The following is a 19,554-nucleotide window of genomic DNA, read 5'->3' on the forward strand; positions in this document are numbered from 1 at the left end:
AAAAAAACTTCCCTTCCCCCTAAGTCATGAAAACTACATCGCCCTCCCCTAAAAACTACCCCAATCCCCCAGCCCAGAAAACTTCCTCAACCCCACTCCAGCCCTGAAAACAACCCATACCCCCATCTGTGATAAGTACCCTTACCCCTCAGCCCTGAAAACTACCTGACCCCCTAGCCCTGAAAGCTACCTTGACCCCCTCAGCCCTGAAAACTACCCTGACCCCCGCCCAAAAAACTTCCCCGACGACCCTGCCCTGAAAACTTACCTGACCCCCAGCCCTGAAAACTACCCCTAACCCATGCAAACGACCCCCCTACCTCAAACCCCAACCCCAGCCCGACTTACCTCACCGTGCCCTCTGGCTCTCCCTATCATTCCTGCTTCCACCCAGCAGCTAGACCAGGTACTGCCTTAACCACGCATATGCGTTGAAGGTATATGCGTGGTTTAGGTAAGCATGGAAGCGATTGTATTGGCTGAACCCGCATTATTCCGACCAGTTCCCATCTTGATAGTTTACTCAGTACTTGGGGTGGGTACCATGCCTGTTCCATTCACGCCACATTGTGATGTCGATCTACAACATATATATTTTAGATCATCCCAAAGCACGCATATGGCAATACTAAAGTCTCCTATCAATTGATTTCTATTTTATATGGACGGAATGAACCGACAGTAGCCATTGTTTTCATTGTGGAAAGTGTAAAGCAGCAGATATGACCCTCAAAATGTAAGCTGGCGTGTTAAACTCTTATCCAAAGCAATTTCCACTTACATTTTAATGATAGAGCAGAAGCATATGTTCTATGATTTAGCTTTTAACTGGAGACCATTGATAACTTTCCTACTAAATGTCAGTCCATTTGAAAGTGACAAACCTAAGCACGCTTTGGAGAATATCCATATTTTCAAGGACAATTTATAGTAGATAGAGTTAGTGACCTCCACTGCTGCTGAAGATTTTCTTTCTCAGCATATGTGTCATGAGCACAAGCCTCTCTTTCTATTCATCCATATGTCTTTTTGAGCAGTCAAGCCATCTCTTTGTGACTGACTCCCATACATTCTAGTTTGTGTGCATTTTTCCTGCTTCCTCCTTGAATATAGCTTTCCACTGGTTGTTGCATCTCTTGGTTATGAACTGTGTTCTGCATCTTTCTAAGGAGTTGTCTTTCTGGAACCCCCTACTTTTGATGTCATGCCGTAAGTTCTCATGCTTAGCTTGTAAAATGATGCGTTTAAATCTGCATTTCTATGCATTGATATTTGACTGCGTGCTCAATTGTCGTGACCCAAATACTTATGCAAGAGCAGTATGTTAGCTCATGCCACGCTATCCTTGAAGCGGTGACCTTTAGACTTTAATGAAAAACCACAAAAAGACTATGGTGGAGGGGTTGGGGCAGGGAAGTCGGGCAATAGACCCGGTAGAAAGGTAGATTTCGTTACTCCGGTTTTCTCTTCTGATGGCGATTGATAGCAAGTTAATTCTTTACTACCAGTTGCTTTTGTTGGGAGAAAACTCCTTTTTATTATGGTAAGAGATTTGGGTGCTGCTCTGTAGCCAGATTTGGGGAAAGGAATCGAGGAAGTTTACTACAACTGAGACTCTGTTAAGATAAAACACAAAAATCATAAGGTCTAAAACAAACAACTTTACAGTTACTCAAAAACGATCCCAGTATGCTCAACATCACACACCTATCTCAGTCTGTCCTCTACTCTCTTGCCCTTCAGAGATGCAGGGATTTCCGTGTAAAACAAGCATTTAAAATGCAATAGGTCTCGCGTTAGGAAAGTTTGAGTGATTGGTATTGTTAATGACAAATTTTGTATTCATGTGTAGGTTTTGAAAATAGCTAAATTAATAGCTTTGTCATTTACAATTCCAATAGTTTTAATTTTCGCAAATGTGACACCTATAGCATTTGTAATGCAATATGTGTTGTATTTACGTGACTTAGATGTATTGATATTACAAATAACAATGGATTTTCATTCTTAATAATTAATACTTAAATAAAAGTTCTTGTAATTTATAATGGCAATAGCTTAAATTTTTGTAAATAACTTTTGTGAAGATTATGTTCAGTGTATTTTATTCTGACGAAAATCCAAGAACAGAAGTTAAATATTAACATATTTTTGTGACATTTGTAATAAAGTTTGAAACATTGAAAGAATATATTTGAACCAGTTGTTGTTGAATGGTTGCACAGAATGATGCTGTGGTGGCGATGAGTGATGTTGTGGTGGCGACGAGTGATGCTGTGGCGTTCAGTGATGCTTTGGTAGCGCTTAGTGATGTTGTTGTGCCCCTGAGTGATGCTGTGGTGGTGCTGAGGGATGCTGTGGTGATGTGATAGATAGAGTGAGTGCGATAGATAGATTGAGGGAGGGCGATAGATAGAGGGAGGGCGATAGATAGAGGGAGGGCGATAGAGGGAGGGTGACAGATAGAGAGAGGGAGGGCGATAGATAGATAGAGGGAGGACGATAGATAGATAGAGGTAGGGCAATAGAGGGAGTGCGATAGATAGAGGGAGGGCGATAGGTAGAGGGAGGGAGGGCGATAGATAGAGGGAGGGAGGGCGATAGATGTAGTGAGGGAGGGCGATAGATAGAGGGAGGGCGATAGATAGAGTGAGGGCGATGGATAGAGTGAGGGCGATAGATAGAGTGAGGGTGATAGATAGAGTGAGGGCAATAGATAGATAGAGGGCGATAGCTAGATAGAGAGAGGGCGATAGATAGAGAGAGTGAGGGCGATAGATAGATAGAGGGAGGGCGATAGATAGATAAAGGGAGGGCGATAGATAGATAGATAGAGTGAGGCAGAGCGATAGATAGAGAGAGGGAGGGCAATAGATAGATAGAGTGAGGGAGATAGATAGATAGAGTGAGGGCAATAGTGAGTGAGGGGGATAGATTGAGTGAGGACGATAGAGTGAGTCAGGACGATAGAGTGAGTGAGGGTGGTAGAGTGAGTGAGGGCGATAGATAGATAGAGTCAGGGCGATAGAGTGAGTGAGGGCGATAGAGTGAGTGAGGACGATAGAGTGAGTGAGGACGATAGAGTGAGTGAGGGTGATAGAGTGAGTGAGGGTGATAGAGTGAGTGAGGGCGATAGAGTGAGTGAGGGCGGTAGAGTGAGTGAGAGTGGTAGAGTGAGTGAGGGCGGTAGAGTGAGGGCAGTAGAGTGAGGGCAGTAGAGTGAGGGCGGTGAGTGAGGTGGTAGTGTGAGGGCGGTAGAGTGAGGGCGGTAGAGTGAGTGAGGACGATAGAGTGAGTGAGGGTGGTAGAGTGAGTGAGGGCGATAGATAGATAGATAGATAGAGTGAGGGCGATAGAGTGAGTGAGGACCATAGGGTGAGTGAGGACAATAGAGTGAGTGAGGACGATAGAGTGAGTGAGGGTGATAGAGTGAGTGAGGGTGATGGAGTGAGTGAGGGCGATAGAGTGAGTGAGGGCGGTAGAGTGAGTGAGAGTGGTAGAGTGAGTGAGGGCGGTAGAGTGAGGGCGGTAGAGTGAGGGCAGTAGAGTGAGGGCGGTAGAGTGAGGGCGTAGTGTGAGGGCAGTAGAGTGAGGGTGGTAGAGTGAGGTGGTAGCGTGAGGGCGGTAGAGTGAGGGCGGTAAGTGAGGGTGGTAGAGTGCTGTAGAGAGGGTGGTAGAATGGTAGAGTGAGGGCGGTAGAGTGAGGGCGTGAGGCGGTAGAGTGAGGGTGGTGGAGTGGTAGAGTGAGGGTAGTAGAGTGAGGGCGGTGGAGTGGTAGAGTGAGAGTGGTGGAGTGAGGGCGGTAGAGTGAGGGCAGTAGAGTGAGAGTGTGAGGGCGGTAAAGTGGTAGAGTGAGGGCGGTAGAGTGGCAGAGTGAGGGCGGTAGAGTGGTAGAGTGCGGGCGGTAGAGTGGTAGAGTGAGGGCGGTAGAGTGGTAGAGTGAGGACGGTAGAGTGATGGCGGAAGAGTGAGGGTGGTAGAGCGGAGAGTGAGCACGGTAGAGTGAGGGAGGTTGAGTGGTAGAGTGAGGGCAGTAGAGTGGTAGAGTGAGGGCTGTAGAGTGAGGGCAGTAGAGTGGTAGAGTGAGGGCGGTAGAGTGACGGCGGTAGAGTGGTAGAGCAAGGGTGGTAGAGTGAGGGAGGTAGAGTGAGGGTGGTAGAGTGGTAGAATGGGGGCGGTAGAGTGAGGGCGGTAGAGTGAGGAGTGCTAGAGAGAGGGTGGTAGAATGGTAGAGTGAGGGCGGTAGTGTGAGGGCAGGAGAGTGGTAAAGTGAGGACGGTAGAGTGGTAGAGTGAGGGCGGTAGAGCGGTAGAGTGAGGGCGGTAGACCCTTCAGCTGCCACTCCTGCAAGTTCACCTGCATCCGGACCTGCCCCGCACCAGCACCCGCCAAGCCGAACACCAGCAGCAATCACCTCAAGTGCATCCTGCTCAACACCCGCTCCGTCCACAGGCACGCCATCGAACTCTGGAACCTCCTCGACACCACAGCTCCTGACGTGGCCTTCCTCACGGAAACCTGGATTAACGACTCCTCAGCACCCGACATCGCCATCGCCATCCCAGAGGGATACAAGATCACCCGAAGAGACCGCGTCAAACAGACGGGAGGAGGCATCGCCATCATCCACAGGGACACCATCCACATCACGACCAACACCGACGACACCCTGACAACCGCCGAACACCTGCACTTCCAGATCCGCACCGACCCGAACACCACCCTCAGAGGCACCCTGATCTACCGACCCCCGGGACCACGCACACAATTCAGCGAGGACATCGCCGACTTCGTCAGCCCGCATGCCCTCCCCTCCGCTGACTACATCCTCCTGGGGGACCTCAACTTCCACCTGGAGAACAACAACGACCGCAACACCATCACCCTGCTCGACAACCTCGCCAACCTCGGACTCAAGCAGCTGGTGTCCACCCTCACCCACCTCGCCGGACACACACTCGACGCCGTCTTCTCATCCAGCAAAGACATCGCCTTCAGCCACGCCACTGGACTCCACTGGACGGACCACAGCTGCGTCCACTTCACCTTCAGAAAAACGACGATCCACCACCACCAGCAACAGGTTGCTCGAACAAGCTGGAACAAGATCACAGCCGACCAGCTTGCCGCTTCCCTGAGCCAGCACCCTCCCACCAGCTCAGCGAACCCCAGTTAGGCCGCCGACAACCTCACGAAGTGGATCAGCAACTGCGCGGACGAACTCGCCCCACTGAGGACCCCGCCCAGCAGACCCGGCAGCAAGAAAGCCCCATGGTTCACCGACGAACTCAAGAGCTCCAAGAAGAATTGCCGAGCCCTCGAGAAAGCCTGGAGAAGGGAACCAACACCGGACAACATGACCGCCCTCAAGCTTGCCACCCGGAAGCACCACCAACTGATCCGCGCCACCAAGAAAACTGCATTCAAGGACCGTCTGGACAACAACGCACACAATTGCAAGGAACTCTTCAACATCGTGAAAGAGCTCTCCAACCCCAGCGCCGGAAACGACGACATCACCCCATCGCAAGACCTCTGCAACTCCCTCGCCTCCTACTTCCACAACAAGATCGCGGACATACACAACAGCTTCAGCACTCAACCGACGCACGCCACGACCGAACCACCGCCCCCCACCACCACCCTCCGTGCCTGGACTCCGATCAGCACCGAAGACACCGTCCGCATGATGAACTCCATCCACTCCGGATCTCCGACCGACCCCTGCCCTCACCACGTGTTCAACAAGGCCGACGCTGTCATCGCACCCCACCTGCGGGACATCATCAACACCTCCTTTGACACCGCCACCTTCCCGGAGAGCTGGAAGCACGCCGAACTCAGCGCCCTACTCAAGAAACCTACAGCGGACCCCACCGAACTCAAGAATTACCGCCCCATCTTGCTCCTCCCGTTCCCAGCCAAAGTCATCGAGAAGACCGTCAACAAACAGCTGGCCGCCTTCCTCGAGACGAATGGATCCCTCGACCCCTCACAGTCTGGCTTCCGAGCCAACCAAAGCACCGAGACCGCCCTCATCGCTGTCACCGATGACATCCGAGCCCTGATGGACAACGGAGAAACAGCGGCCCTCATCCTCCTAGACCTCTCCGCGGCATTCGACACTGTCTGCCACCACACCCTAGTGCAGCGCCTCAGCAACGTCGGAATCCAGGAGAAGGCACTGGAATGGATCATCTCCTTCCTCGACGGAAGAACACAGAGAGTCTGTCTACCACCGTACAAGTCAGAGGCCACCGAAGTCATCTGCCGCATCCCTCAAGGATCCTCGCTGAGCCCCAGCCTCTTCAACGTCTACATGAGCCCCCTCGCGGCCATCGCACGCCAACACAACCTCAACATCATCTCCTACGCTGACGACACCCAGCTGATCCTCTCCCTGACCAACGACCCCGCCGCCGCCAGAGCCAACCTTCACGAAGGGATGAAAGACGTAGCCGAGTGGATGACGACCAGCCGCCTGAAACTGAACTCAGACAAGATGGAAGTCCTCATCCTGGGTTCCTCGCCCTCCGCCTGGGACGACTCCTTGTGGCCCCCCGCCCTGGGCACCGCACCCAAACCGACAGACCACGCACGCAACCTGGGCTTCATCTTGGACTCCTCCCTCACCTTGACCAGACAAGTCAATGCCGTCTCCTCGTCATGCTTCAATATCCTGCGCATGCTACGGAAGATCTTCCGGTGGATCCCCACCGAGACCAGGAAGACGGTCACCCAGGCCCTCGTCACCAGCCGACTGGACTACGGCAACGCCCTCTACGCCGGAACCACCGCCAAGCTCCAGAAGAGACTCCAGCGGATCCAGAACGCCTCAGCCAGACTCATCCTCGACATCCCACGACACAGCCACATCTCCGGACATCTGAGAGACCTGCATTGGCTCCCCGTCAACAAATGAATCACCTTCCGTCTCCTCACCCATGCACACAAAGCCCTACACGATCAAGGCCCAAGCTACCTCAACAACCGCATCAACTTCTACGCTCCCAAACGTCATCTCCGATCAGCCAGCCACGCCCTCGCCGCTGTCCCCCGCATCCGAAAAACGACAACAGGAGGAAGGTCCTTCTCCTACCTGGCCGCCAAGACCTGGAACTCCCTCCCTCCCGACCTGCGCCTGACCCAAGACCACCTCTCCTTCAGGAAGAAGCTCAAGACCTGGCTATTCGAGCAGTAGCAGCCCCCTCCCCCCCCCCCAAGCGCCTTGAGACCCTCCGGGTAAGTGTTGCGCTCTATAAATGTCTGTGATTGATTGATTGAGTGAGGGTGGTAGAGTGGTAGGGTGAGGGCGGTAGAGTGGTAGAGTGAGGGCGGTAAAGTGAGGGCGGTAGAGTGGTAGAGTGAGGGCAATACAGTGGTAGAGTGAGGGCAGTAGAGTGGTAGAGGGATGGCGATGGACTGAGGGCGGTAGAGTGAGGGCAGTAGAGTGGTAGAGTAAGGGTGGTAGAATGAGGGTGTGAGGGCGGTAGAGGGGCAGAGTGAGGGCGGTAGAGTGGTAGAGTGAGGGCGGTAGAGTGGTAGAGTGAGGGCGGTAGAGTGAGTGCGATAGAGTGGTAGAGTGAGGGAGGTCGAGTTGTAGAGTGAGGGCGGTAGAGTGGTAGAGTGAGGGTGATAGAGTGAGGGCGGTAAAGTGCGTGGCTGAAGGTGGCACGCAGCTCTCTGCTGCTGGTACATTCTCCTACTGAACTATCGTTCTAGTTTGGGAGTATTAGCATTTTTAATCCAGTTCTAAGCCATGCATGCTTCCCCTGTTGCGAGGTTTGGTCTGCCCAGGCCATATACTGTAGAAATATGGAGACGAAAATACAGTGTTTAGTTTCCAAATGTATCGCCTCATCAGGGAGGTTGTAGGTGCTATATAAATAAAAAAGAAAAAATGAAAGACTCTGGGACAGACCGGCTGACCGGTTACAGGTTATACTTACTGAAAAGTTAATGTTCCCTCTAGCCATCAAGTAATAAGCATGTAGCTTCAGGAGGGGGAATTAAAGAGAAGCTATTTACAATCAATTAATCAAGACTTGCATAGCGGCTAATCACCCAGTAGGGTATCCAGGCCCTGAAGATGTGTCTAGAATTAAAGGAGCACACCCTTTAATTCAGGAACACGCTTGGCCTGCTGATAGCCGAATAGCTATAAATGGCACTTTCAGTCAGACCGTTCAATATTTTAGCAAACTGGTTATTTTAAAAGTGCATGTTGAAAAGTTATATTAAAGTGTTTAACATATTTGTTACCTTCTACATAACCAATAAGACACAATTGAATACTTTAAACAGTCTCAGAACCAATAGGACATGGTCTAGGTGAGACCTAAAAAATTAAGTGCTGCATTTTTTCCAAAGCCAACCTAAAAACTCAGTGGATAATAGCAGTTTTGCTGTATGTGTTAAAACTTAACAATGAATCTGCAAAGGACTACTATGCTAGCCCATCGAACCTGTGGGAATATCCCCACTTCTCAAACCAGAGACATACACCTCACCTCTATACCCTTTACTCAGGTGAAGCTGTTCTAATCACAAGAGGCGCTCAGTATGATGGCATAATCTAAAGGTACTGTCACTTTTAATGTAACTTTGTCAGCTAAAGGTTTTTTTAACAAGTTGCAGACTATTTTAACATTTATCTGTGGTTGGTGGTCGTCGTTGAAAGAAAGTTTTGATTTCTGGGTTTATTTGAGATTTATAAGGGCTCGTAATGGCAGGACGTGGAACATTGTACTTGGGTCCAGTAGACCGGTACTAAGTTAGCAAAGCTGGTTCAGATAAGATGGAATTGAAGCAGGGCGATGGGGCAGGTAGGGCCGGTTTAGGAGTTTACAAAAAAGATGAGGCTACTTCATATAAACTGAGGGTGGTCTGCCACAAGGAGACAGAGTTGGTTAAAGTGTGGGAGGGGCTTGAGGGTTTGGTAGCTTTGGAAGAAGATATTGGCTAGGACGGCAGTGCTCCTTTGGAAGAGCAGGGGCCTGGATAGAGTGCTCAATAGAGGATGCAGCCTGACTGGTACAGAAGTCAACCTCGAAGCTGGGGAACTGGATTCGAGTCTCGGCAACAACGCTCAACATCTTGTGATTCTGGGAAAATCACTTAATCTCCCCGTGCCTTACAAAAATGAATGTGTTCTTCTGTAACAAAACTGGTGCTCATGTAAAGCGCTCTGATACTCGGGTCCAGTTTGCGCTAAAAAAACAAAAAAACCTGGGGGTGGCTTGTATGTGTGTTTTGGAGGGGGTGCGTGTGTGTGTTTTGGAGGGGGTGCATGTGTGTGTTTTGGAACAGGTGCATGTGTGTGTTTTGGAGGGGGTGCAGGGCATAACATTGGTGAGGAGCCTCGGTATAAATCGAGGGACTTGGTAATGGACGAGGTGTCCTGGCAAGGGCGAGTTGGCATGGGTGAGCAAAAGGTTTGCTGAAGGTGATAGCAGTATGCTTTATTTAAACACGGCCTCAACTTGCTGCCTGGACCTGTGAGGGCCGCTGCCATTCCCGGGCCCTCGCGCTTCACAGAGCCCCAGCTATTACCCCGACAGGCAGATTTTAATAAACTCACAAACACTGGCCTAGGTGGGAGGTGACTGGTGCAACCAGGATCCTGTATTAGCAGCAATATGCTGCGTGTACGTGTTAAAATGAAGATAGCATCTTCATCGGATTTCATAACTTGCCCATGATCACACAGTATGCTAAATGGCTACGCCGGGACTCGAACTCACTAACAACGGAAAAACAGCGGAGCCTCTGACAGTCGTTCATAATGCTGTGATTGCCGCCCTGTCCCTGACACAGTACACTGGCTTCGCACAACGCATCACCTGACACGAGAAAGGATGAAATACACAATAAACAAAACACTCCCTGTCCTGCAGATATAGTAATGCCCCTGCACGTGAAAGTGCATTTGCATGTGTTCCCCGTTTGTCTTCTCTAAGCATTTAAACAATTAGATTGAAGACACAGAGGCGTACAAGGTGTTATTTTTACAGCATTCTGCTGTTCTCTGTCCCACAGTTAACAGGAAGATACAAGCAATTAATGGCGCTGGAGCAATTCACTTCACACCACTAACTGGGCGACAAGAGGCTCACAGTAAACAGCATTGGTGGTGGGAAGGAAAGTAAAGTTGCAACCAAAGCTAATTAATTAATAAAAAAAAGTAGTGCGCGGAAAATAAACATATAGCCATAGAAAAAAAGAGGGAGGAAGAAGCAAGGGAGACGGAAAGAGGGAGGAAGAAGTGGGAGGGCGGGAAATTAAACAAGTAAAACAAAATAAAAGTACACTGGGAGGGGGGAGGAGAAATGCGAGAGATGGCCTGGCGGCCGTCAAAGTGAAAGTACTGCAGTGAATAAATTAGGGGAGGAGAAATGCCTGAGGCAGAGCGCATGCTGGGGGATGCCTGTGGGAGGGAGGCTGGTGGCTTTGATGTGCACGCGCTTTTTAGGTCAATGCGCTTGCACATTGAGCTTGCTTTTCACGGGCACAGCATCAAATCGCCCGATGGTTAAGCTCTGGTTAAGCCCCAATATCTCTCGCAAGCTCAATGCGCAAGCGCATTGACAGGCTCGACCTAAAAACAATGCTTTTCTTGGTTGAACCTTACATCAAGTTCAAAACTTTAAGGGACAGATTTACAAGCCCCATGCTCCACTTTTGCGTCACTTTTAACATAGGAAAAGTGACGCAAAAGTGGCACAGGGGGCTTGTATATCTGCCCCTAAGTTTCTGTTTCATGCTCTGGCTTTTATTTAGTTAATTCTATACTCATATTGTTACTCACATGCCTCGTAAATAACACTTTAATATGTTCAAGTTTCCATTTGAAGAAAACACTGGCCCAGTAATCTCCTACTCTCACGCTCAAGAAACAACGCCTTAGTTTAACTTTTTGAAGTCATGAGTTCTGCTGTCCAGGGACCCCCAACTCAACAATTTCCTCCAAATTTCCTTTACATTTCCAGGAGCCGCAGAATTATTTAGAAATGGTTGGTAGAGGGTGGCACTGCTTTATAGAATCTGGCGCTCCATTAAATGCCTGCCAATTCTCGCAGGATTTCCTTTTGGAGCTCTATAGTAGTTTCTCCAGAAAGATCACAGGGCAACCCTTAATGCTGCTGTTGCACAGCAGTCTATAATTTAGGTCACAATGCCACCTTGTTCAGAAAACAGCCCCGGCAGGGCCGGTCTTAGGGCAGTGCGACTGGTGCGGCCGCACTGGGCGCTGACCTCAGGGGGGCGCTGTGTGCAGCAATTTTATGATTGGGGAGATGAGGGGCTTTTTTGCTCAGCGGTAATCTGAGAATCCGAGGACGCAGTCATGGGGCGCCAACAGTGATTGTCGCACTGGGCGCCACCAGCGCGAACACCAGCCCTGAGCCCTGGCAATGCGGCCCTCCATGGACAGCATTAGTGGTCAGGGGTGAACATGTGCTTTTGCAGAATTTAACTCTGATTACTGTTGTCCTTGTCGAAGAGGGATCCAGGCATCCTGTGTGCTGGGGTAGTACCGACAATTCAACTCTGCATAAAGTGATAGAGTCACCATAACCTAAAAGATCTCATCAGGCTATGTGGCCTTTTTCATGCCATATTACTGAGAAGTTTGCTTTTACTGTCATTTTGGAATGTAAATTTCCCATGAAAGTTGTATATAGCTGAATTATTTTACTTCACCAAGGTAGATTCCATCCTGATGAACTTCATTTGTGGCATTGTAGAAGTCTTGAAACATGATCTTAGATTTGTTATTTGCCGGTCTAACCAACATTTCCAAATTGTCCAAATACGGGAGAAAAGGTATTTTATAACACGTACTGAAGAAACATACATCTTTGGGCTTTTTATAGAGGGATGAAAGGAAGCATTCATGTAAAGTTTTAAATGATGACATCCCTGTTTATAACACCCATAGCAAAATGTGCGCACACAATATAAGCAGAATAAAAACCAACACATCCTTGATTACTTCTTCATTAGTTCTTATTGCAAGTCAATTCACATGTTCTCCTTCTCTCGGTACTCAGCTGCTACTAGTATCCATGCAATCATGCACTGAGAAAGTCCATTCATTAAATCTGGAGAGAGCACACTCAAGTAAATTGAATTGTTCCATCTAAAAGTTTTTCTTTATTTAGTTATTTTTGTTTTCTTCAAATGTAGCAAACACATTAACTTTCAATACGTTTCATTCCTTTATATGCTATGGAATATCTTCAATGTGAAAACATATACATATATTGCATAGTAAGTTCTGCTTTCCTTCCTGTGTTTTGATTGTCTTAGTAGTTACAACGATCCATCACATGTTAATAACAGCGTGTATCTGGCATGATGTCGGTCTTGTCTCAAACACTAAGAAAACTGTGCTCTGTCCATATTGGTTCACCCACTTCTGGATTAACACATGGCTTAGAATATTTTGATAAATGAAGTATTGCAACTTTTAAGCAGAATATTAAGGCACTGTGGGCCTGATTCACAAAGGTAAACTTACACTTTTGGGTAAATATAATATTTTATGCTAGTCGCAAACTACAAATTAATAGTAAATGTATGACTGCAGAGACTACACAGTTAGGGTGGAGAACTCTGCACAAAAAAGATAGGACATTCCCACCCTTTCCATGGATCATTCATCAAGATGAGATTGTCTTTGCAATCAAGGTTGAGAAGCTGGCAACTAGGAGTGGGCATAACTTGAGTGATTTGCTGCAGCATAATTTCGTGAATTTACAGCAAAATTACATAAGATTACACAGAATTACATTCAGATTGTAAACCAGAATTTTGCTCTATTTTCTATTTTCGTAGTGCAAAATGCACGCTTGTATCCAAACTGGAGCAGAGTCGGCATTTTGCACTTAAAAAATAGTTCTAAATTCAACCAACCGTGAGTCGCAGCCAATGCTTAATTTGTGCAGGTGCTTAGCACCGGCACTTACTATTCAGGGCCAGGTCTACACATTTTACATGGTGCTAGCTTACTGACTCGGCACAGAGTGGTGTTGTAACTTCTCGATCTCTCCCGAGTCCCAGTGAGTGCTTCTTTGTGACTTGTGAGGCGGAATTTGCATTGAGCAAAGATTACTGCAGAATTTGAGACATCATCATCAATCATATATGTGTGATGGCGTCATGGCAGCCCGCGGCCGTTAGTTCAGTGTTGCTGGCGGTGGCGGCCGGGAGTCAGACCAAGAGTCAGACACTGATTGGGCTGGGCCTAGGCCAGATTCGGTTGTGCGCGCGCTGCACGCAGATTTTTTCCCTTTTTGCCCTGCCCCGTCACACCCGCATCCCCGGCCATGAATCATCAGCACGACGCAACCATGTTGAGGGCAGGGCAGGGCAGGGCAGGGCAGGCTGCAGTACAGCAGCAGCAACAGGCGGTGGGCCCAGTAGTTAATAAAGGTAGTGGCAGTGCCCCTCACCCCCGGCCGACCACAAGCGTAACCGTAAGTACTAGTATGTAGTAAGCACGCCATAAGCAGCAGTCTGCAGTGCTCATGGGCCGCAGGCGCAGGATGGCATGAGCGCTGCGGCAATAAGAACACTCAGGACACTCATTTGGTCTTGCGCGTGGTCCGGACTGCCTGCCCCGGCCACGCCTCCTTTATTTTATATCCAAGCGTGTGACGTCACACGCTCGTGTAGCCGCGCCGCCTGAGGTGCGGAAGACTAGACCGCATACCTGCGGCCTCGAACATTACATTCCTTCTAACCTTTATTTGATCAACAAAAACTCAACACAAATTACTCAATAGTCTCAAGGCATGGAAAACAGGGCCAACCGGCCAATTACCAGTCTGGAGGGTAGGTGGTCCAGGGTTACCCCACCGCAAAGTCTGTTAGCTGGGAGGACGGTACAGGATTCCTCCGCAGACTGTACCCCGCGGCTTCTCCTCTTGTGGGGGCCCTCAGTGGGGTGACCGGCGGGAAACCTTGGGCACCTCGTGGAGTGGCTGGAGATCGGGGGGTGTTGAGTCGGGGGTCCCAGTTGTCGAGGGACTCGCCTCCGCGGTCTCACTCAGGACCTCTTGACTATTGCTCTCGGGTCTGTCAGGCCCCTCCGGCTGGCTGGAGGTCTCTTCTTCCCGCTCCAGTTCAGGGGGGCACACAGTGTCTGGGTGAGCCCTTTTGAAAAAGGACACGTTGCGTGTAACTGTTTCCGGTCCTCGCAGGGCGGTTACCAGGGTAACGGTCCGGCGCACTACCATCCACGGCCTGGGTTCAAATGGGAGTCGAAACTTGCTCCCCGGATATCTGTCCTTCACGTACACTCAGTCTCTTTCCTGGATCTCCGACCTTTTGGCCCTGCGCCGGAAACTGGCATAGTCGTTGGACCGGGCTCGGTTGGAGATGGTTACCTGCCGGTCTGCTCGGTGTGGTGTCCAGTTGGGGTGATTGGGGAGGGTGTCCCTGACCACTCGGCTGAGGGACCTGGTGCCGCTTCCGTGGTTTGGTGGGGTGTCAGGCGGTACTCTCGTAAGAAACTGTATATTGCTTTTTCCAGGGGGGCTTCCTCCGCATGGGCTATTCTTATGACCTTGTTCAGTGTGCGCATGAACCTCTCTACCTCCCCGTTGGCTTGAGGCCAGCGGGGGGTTACTATCCGGTGATGGATGCCCCAGCTTTGGAGGTACTCGGCGAACTCTTGTCCTTGAAAAGGGGTCCATTGTCCGTTTTGACGGTCTCAAAGATGCCATGCGTCGCTATTGTCTTTTCGAACTTTGCAATGACTTCCTTGGCTGTTTGGGTTTCAACCACTTCGATTTCTGGGTACTTGGTGAAGTCGTCGATGATGACAAGTACATATCTCCCGTCTGGTAGGTGCCCGAAATCCACGCTGACACTCTCCCACGGTCTCTGCGGGCGATGACTGGGGCTGGACGCTCAGGATATCCGGCCACTTGGCACCATGTGCACGTTTTGACCAGCTGTTCCACCATGGTGTCCATCTCGGGGAACGATACCTTGGCTCGTAGTCTACTCTTGGTCTTTACCGTACCTTGGTGCCCTCTGTGAGCTAGTTCCACGGCTTGCTGGGCCAGACTTGTTGGCATCACTATCCTCGGTCCCCTCAGTAGGCATCCTTGGTGGTCGACAGATAGCTCCTCTTTTACCCTCAGGAGTGCCTCGAGTGAGGTCCTGGCTTGCGGTGTTCGTTTGCCCAGGGAGGCTTGGATCGGTCGCCAGTCGTTGGACCTGAGGGCATTCGCCACCAGTTGTAGCACTTCGTCATCCCGAGTAGCTTCGATGATCATGTCCAGGCTCATGGGTAGAGGCCTCGACCTTTCTAGCACGATCCTCACGTATTCCTCCGTCTCCTCGGCGTCATCCTTCTCCCCTTTTGTGGCAGCTTGGGGGTGTCTGGAGAGGTAGTCTGCGGGATTCGTCGCTCCTGGCCTGTATTCTACTAGACAATCGTACTCTTGTAATTGGAGGATCCACTTTTCGATCCTCGGATGTGGTTTGGACACGGATCCTTAGAATAGGGAAATCAGGGGCTTATGGTCCGTCAACACTGTAAAGGGGTGCCTATACACGTAAACGTGGAAGTGTCTGCACGCCCAGTGGATCGCAATCACCTCCCTCTCTATCTGTGAATATCTTTGTTCCGTGTCCGTCAGGGAGCGGCTGGCGTAAGTGATCGGGGCCCACTTGTCATTGCGCTGACGTTGAGTGAGTGAGCACAGCCCCTTGGCCATACGAGCTGGCGTCAACAGCCATTTTGGTGGGCTTGGCCGGGTCGAAGTACGACAGTGTCCTGTCTGCTGATAGGGCTGCTTTGGTGTCTTGGAACGCCTTTTCTTGTTCTTCCCCCCACTGCCAGGGGGTAGCGGCTTTGGTCAGCTCTCGGAGAGGCCTGGTGAGGTTTGATAGGTCTGGTACGAACCTTCCGCAGAAGTTCACCATGCCCAAGAAGCTCCTCATCTCGGATATGTTGGAGGGGGCCGGTGCGTTTTGGACATCCTTTACCTTGTCTGGATCTGGGGCTATCTCTTGATCTGAAAAGGTGTAGCCGAAAAAACTGATTTTGTTTTGAAGGAATTGGCACTTCTCCCGGTGCAATGTCAGGCCGGCATCTTTGATCCTCTGCAGCACGCCTCGTAGTCTACAATGATGTTCCTCAACGGAGTTGGCGTAGATCAACAGGTCATCGCTGACATTCAAGACCCCCGGGAGTCCTCTGAGGACCTCCCTGATAGTGTTCTGAAAGACTTCAGCGGCACTTGAGATGCCAAAATTGAGACGTCAATATCGTCTGAGGCCCACATGGGTAGAGAATGTAGTTATGTAACAGGAGTCTGGATGAAGGGGCAGTTGATGATAGCCTGAGCGGAGGTCCATCTTTGAGAACCATCGGGCTCCATTTATCTCTCCCAAAATGTCGTCGATCGTGGGGGTCAGATACCTCTCCCTTTTGACTGCTGCATTGGGAAGACGCATGTCCACGCATATGCGGACTTGACCCGGCTGCTTTGTTTTGCATACCACCACGATTGGGGATACCCACGGGGTGGGCCCGCTGACCTTCTTGATGATGCCTTGCCGCTCGAGGGATTCCAGTTCTTCTTCTACTTTCTTCCTCAGGTGAAATGCTATCCTTCTGTGCCTGAGGGCTACTGGTTGGATCGACTGATCGATGTGGAGGGACACCTCCTTCCCTTTTAGGCACCCGATGCCTTGGAAAGTGTCTTCGAACTCTTCCAATATGGTATCTAGTTCTTCGGTCAGCACAGCCATGGAAAATGATATCAGCCTGAGCTCTTCTGCGGCCTGCCCGCTAATCAACATTCCAGCTACCTTCTTTGGTGACGTAAACCGTCGTCGGGACTCTCAGGTCTTGGTGCTGGAGTTCAGTCTGGAAGCATCCTATTAGCGGGATCGGCGTTTTCTGCCCGTATGCGAATACTTTGATCTTCGCTGCTCGCAACGGTGGTTTGGTGCTGAGCTGGTTGTACACGTTGGCTGCCATTAATTCGATGGATGCTCCAGTGTCAATTGTGGCCCTCACGTCCTGTTGATGTATCTTGATGCGGCACTTCGGGAGATGCCGTTTCTTCCGCTGGGGTTGGTCAATGGCGAATACGTAATGGACGGGATAACTACCGGTGTCGTTGTCCATGTCCTCACTGGATCTTCCACTATAGCGGGTGCCGTCTCTTTCTTTGGCTTGGTGGATCTGCACACAGCTGCGAAGTGGTTCATCCAACCGCATGAACTGCATCTTTTCCCTCTTGCCGGGCAGTCTTGGGCGCGGTGGGGCTGGCCTCCGCAGTATCCGCATTCCCTGCGTTTTTCTTGCGTTTTTTTTCCGCCATACTGGCGCACTTTCTGGTTGACGCCATATGGAATGAGCTCCCTGGTAAACTTCGTCTGATCCCCTCTGAGTCCAATCCCTCCTAAAAAACTAAAGGCAGTAAGTTCTCTGTTGGTGGGCATGTAATTGGGCTCTGTCCGTTAGCGCCGGGACACTCCTTGGAGTAGCCAAGCGCTGTACAAATCACTCATTCATTCAAGGGGTTTTTGGTCTCATTAAGCCCTTGCTGGCTACAGCCTGCAGCTTTGTACAGCTGGAGATTTTCCACTTCCAAAGAAGAGACTAAGTTTGTACGAAGGATTCTTCCCCGACTTCGTCCAGTGACTCCCCAATGATGATACCCCCTCCTCTGACACTCCCAACTGTTGTGTCCCGCTGAACTTTACCTTTTCAGTCATCTTTTTGTAGAAAGTTCTTCAAAGTCCGAAGGTAAGCGGAGACCAGGTCCAGTCCACTTTGTGTATCAGAACATCGTGGTGGGCCATAACTTCCAACTTTGCCCCAGTATCCTGTGACTATATGTCTGTGGTAGGCATTTTGATCTTTTAGGTGCTAGTTTTCACTTTAAACTTTAAAAATTCATAACCCCACTCCTACTAATTGGATTTTTGCCATTTTGGTGTCAAACTATATATTAAAATGTACTCTATTTTTCTAAGCTGGTGTAGGATTTTTCTTGTGCTGTGCTGTATTTTCATTTTAATACTGTTTGTGAGCTGCAGAAATACTTTACAAATTGCCTCTAAGGGAAGCCAAGCTACCAGAGGGTTTAGCATTGGTTAATTTAGTGACTTTAGTGGTTCACCCCTGACAGAGATTGTGGCTGACACCCTCCTCAACCAACAACCCAATTTCTCACAACTTAGAAGTCAGTTGTTGTAACAGACTATAGGTCTGTGAGCAAAGTTGATTCCCTCAAGGTGTCGTTGGTTGGCCCAACATACACCATGTTTTCCCAAACTTGCTAGCCCTGCGATGTTTCTGCCCAAAGCTATGTTTCCCTTTTCAGGTGGGTTACTCTGTTATTGTGTAAGCTTGACCTCTGTTTTTACATAGACTGAAAGAGAGAGCACTGCTTCAACGAGCAGTTGGTTGTTGGTTTTCTGGAAAAGAAATAGTTCACAAACCATCTCCTGTTGGATTGTCCTTTTAATCAAGATCTGTTACATTTAGAGCTGCTTCTGTAGTTTTAACTTGGGCATTCCCTTGGCTGACATCTATCACACATCAACAGGGGCTTTTCCTCACACTTTTAGCATTGTTGTCTGCACTCCTAGGTAATGGGTGATGCCCATTTCATCATGACTATGCTTCATGTTTTCCTAATCGAATCCTCTTGTACTGAGGCAACTGCTTAGAAAGTGATTGCTAGGTGATTCATTCATGAGGTGAGCAATAAGAGAGAGGAAATACCCATATGAAGTCAATTACCTTTGGCAGCACTCTTTCTGTTGGATATATCTTCTAGTAGACTCCTCAATGGCCACCATTTTGAGGGACAGGGTAAGTTCTGAGTTCTGTTAATAAGTTTCCAGTCCGCCATGTTGTAACGTTCATAGCTGAAAGTTTGGTACACTGCTTAGTTTCATTCATTCCTCTTAGTACTTGTTATTTTGTGCCTTTTCCGGGCATACAAATGGAGAGGAATCCCATGTCCGTTTGCAGAATGGTGTTATGTGGCTCTCCACTTGAACTCCACCACAAGCCCCTGGGTAGAAATGGCAGTGATAAATAGTTTCCGGATCTAGAATCTGATTCAGGGTTCGATGTATGGGTTACTTCATCACAAATGTGACAGATATCGCGTCCATCAATTTACAAGTTCCATTGGCTATAATGTACTTGTAATATGGAGGACAGATTATCTGTCACAGTTGTGATTCAGTAATCTGTCCACCAAACGCTAAATCAGGCACTTTGTCTTTTGCCTGAGGATATTAAAAATGTAATCAAACTGCAAAAAGATAAAGCATTCATCAAAAAGAGCTTTACCAGTGGTAATTTATTCTTTTTACCTAACATTGTTTTGACACAAATAGAAGGTTTCTGATTGTTGCTAAAATTTCCACTTTGTGTTTATTTCAGTTTATTTCGTGCAGTTTTTTTTATCAGTATCCCATTTTTGTAAATTAGGGAAATTGGGCATCAGGTTGTAGTAGAGACACAAGCAAAGTTTAACTAAGGATTATTGTTGGTGGTAATTCATA

At 49.2% G+C, this 19,554-nt stretch overlaps 1 protein-coding gene across 1 annotated transcript in view; it reads left to right on the top strand.

The window, feature by feature from the left end:
• The window catches only part of CNIH3 (cornichon family AMPA receptor auxiliary protein 3), an 831,126-nt gene that overhangs the window by 666,857 nt on the left and 144,715 nt on the right, over positions 1–19,554 (top strand). The gene's annotated exons all lie outside the window — the stretch shown is intronic.

This window comes from Lissotriton vulgaris, chromosome 6, assembly GCF_964263255.1.
Source record: "Lissotriton vulgaris chromosome 6, aLisVul1.2, whole genome shotgun sequence".
Lineage (NCBI taxonomy): Eukaryota > Metazoa > Chordata > Amphibia > Caudata > Salamandridae > Lissotriton > Lissotriton vulgaris.